Source organism: Cibotium barometz, chromosome 4, assembly GCF_041138505.1.
Source record: "Cibotium barometz isolate CiBa-2024 chromosome 4, ASM4113850v1, whole genome shotgun sequence".
Classification (NCBI taxonomy): Eukaryota; Viridiplantae; Streptophyta; class Polypodiopsida; order Cyatheales; family Cibotiaceae; genus Cibotium; species Cibotium barometz.
Window position 1 is genome coordinate 11,902,923 of NC_141049.1, and position 2,587 is coordinate 11,905,509.

Genomic DNA, 2,587 nt, shown 5'->3' on the forward strand with positions numbered 1-2,587 from the left:
AGAAAGGAAAGACAGCGCATGTGCACGCACGCGCGCGCGCACACCCCCCCCACAGGAATCACTAAAGAACATTCACAGTGATTAACATGCACACATGATTCATTCGACATGCAACAGCAGAAAACATCAAAAAAGGCCATGAAACTTACGTAGCTAACCATCTCTGGAAGTCAAAATGTCTGAAAAAAAGAACTCACCCAGAAATAAAGTCACCTATTCAATATTTCCGTAAAGCTCCAGGCACCTTTCCATATGCTTGTATGCATATGCCAGTTCATATAAAGACAGTTATTGAACCTTCATCAAACATTTGCATACTCACAAGACTGCTAACCAGCATCTCATCCTTGTAAGCATCACTTCCTAGCAACTTATGCCTCTACAGCATCAAGACACTTTCATGACCCATGAAGAGCCCTCGGTGAGTTTTCAGGAGTTTTAAGACCTCCATGGGAACATTTTTATGAACATCAACAGCATCCCTAAAATTTCCTGCTGACAGACTATCCTTAAATTTCACTGCGTAAGTTGTCAAACTGTTTTTCCCTTCCACCACACTGTTCACACATGCAAACGTGACACCTCGACTGTCCATGCTCGTCATTTTAATGTCCGGAAAGAGCCCCGCATTCAGAAGTAGCTTATAATTTCCTTTAGACCTCATCAGCAGCCTTGCCTTAGCCATCTCGTCTTCTGGAACATTTACCTTGAGCTCTCCTTTCCCACGTTCCTTCCATGAGCCATCCACAAACTCAAAAAGAGTGGCATCTGCTGTGAAAACCACCTTTTCCTGCTCTTCTCCTGTTTGCACAGTAACCTCCTGAAATTGAATAGAGCTTGCAGGTGGTTGCAAGGAAGGAGCTGCAGTCGATGTGGAGCTTGGTTGGGTGCCAAATGCTGTTGCTGAGGATGTGAAGGCTCCCTCACTGGCTGCCTTCAAGGATCCAGAGCTTGTTCCAGAGGCAGAGCCAGAACCAAATGCAGCCCATGTTGAGCTAAATGATGCAAAACCAGTGAGAGTTTCAAAAGACGAAGGTGCTGTACCAAATGAGAAAGCTCCAGCAGCTCCGAGGGATGGTAGTGTGCCTGTGCCCTTAGAGTCAGCTTTTTCAGCAGAACTTGGCCACAATGCTGAAGGCAAACCCTGATCTTTTACTTCACAAGTTTGCTCAGATGATCCACTCTGATTCACATCAGCCTTTTCCTTGCATTGATTATCTCCCTGGCCCTCACGATCATCTGACCCCTTGTCTATGGGAATGATTAATACTGGCTCTTTATTACCATTCCCACCATCCAGCTGACCCTTAGCACCATCTCCATCTCCTTCGCCACCTTCCTTAGAAACAACCAACAGTGGCTGCCTATCCCCAGCTTCTGCCTTTGAAATGCCAGAGTTCTCCTCACTGTCTCCATCATGCTTTGCTTTACTGCACTGTTCTGCACTCTCGATCACCTTACCATCCTGCTTATCAATTCCTGCATCTTCAGCACCTTCTCCAGCTTGCGGTTTATCATTTCCACCATCATTACTAGTATGTTGCGTATCCTTTCCACCATCTTCAACCTCACCTGCAGTTTCAGGTCCTTTCACATCTACCTCACCTGGACTTGCAGCTGAATCCCTACCAAAAGCCACCCTCCGCAGCTGGTGGTGTACTCACAGTTGAGGGAGCCAGAAGACGAATTGAAGCAAAAGGGTTGGGAGCAGCTGCTGCAGCAGGGGCAGGGTTGCGCCGCACTTTCACAATCCTGCGACCGGCCAGGACCTCTTCCGGAGCTTTCTGGAAAGATCCAGACTCTAGAGGAGCAGAGCCAGCACCTTCGGAATCAGAGCTATCATCCTTAGAGATCTGCCGAGTAGAACCTCTCTTCTTTGCAGGGGGGGCAGCAAAGCCATTGTCACCCATCTGTAGGGTTTGTTCTGTCTGGGAGAAGTAGCTATCCAGACACGAAACCCTAGGATAAGGTCCAAGAACAGGTTGTTGTTAAGACATCATCAAAACCCTAGGACAGACCTCTCTCTCTCTCGTAGAGACAACGAGAAAAACACAGTACACAGAACGCAAGACATACCTGGACTCACGAGAGGCTTGCCGCTGCTGCAGAGGAGGGGGAACGCCAGAGGAGTTATCACCTTTGCCGTTTCAAAGGAGAACTATTATTAGTAGTAGGCTCTTAAGAACGCCCAAATCCTTCTCTTTTAATAAAGACCTTCTCTACTATCTTTTACAGGGCTTATCTCCTATGTAACACGTGTCACAAAAAAAAATAAAAGATTTTTTCTACTTGGCGCCACATGTAATCATATGCTAGTCATCTGCCAGTCATCAACGCCACATGTAATCAATGCTGCGGTGGTTATCTCTGCGCCGCCAGGACAGCCACAATTCGATGGGTGCTCTCACTGTGTTTGTTCGCCATGCGCTCGGTGCTCTCCCCTCCGCCACCTCTGCTCGAGTTCTCCTGCAACAACCGTGGTGAGTCTCTCTCTCTCTCTCTCTCTCTCTCTCTCTCTCTCTCTCTCTGAGTCTCTCTTCTCTCTTCTCTCTCTCTCTCTCTCTCTCTCTCTCTCTCTCTCTCTCTG

At 47.6% G+C, this 2,587-nt stretch overlaps 1 pseudogene across 1 annotated transcript; it reads right to left on the minus strand.

Moving 5' to 3' along the window:
• Window positions 1–273: 273 nt before the first annotated feature.
• Window positions 274–2,207, minus strand: LOC147638911 (nuclear pore complex protein NUP50A-like; annotated as a pseudogene). The gene is made up of 2 exons (XR_015263918.1): window positions 2,077–2,207; window positions 274–1,959 (listed from the first exon to the last, which is right to left on the minus strand). The product of XR_015263918.1 is annotated as a nuclear pore complex protein NUP50A-like (transcript).
• Window positions 2,208–2,587: the final 380 nt, after the last annotated feature.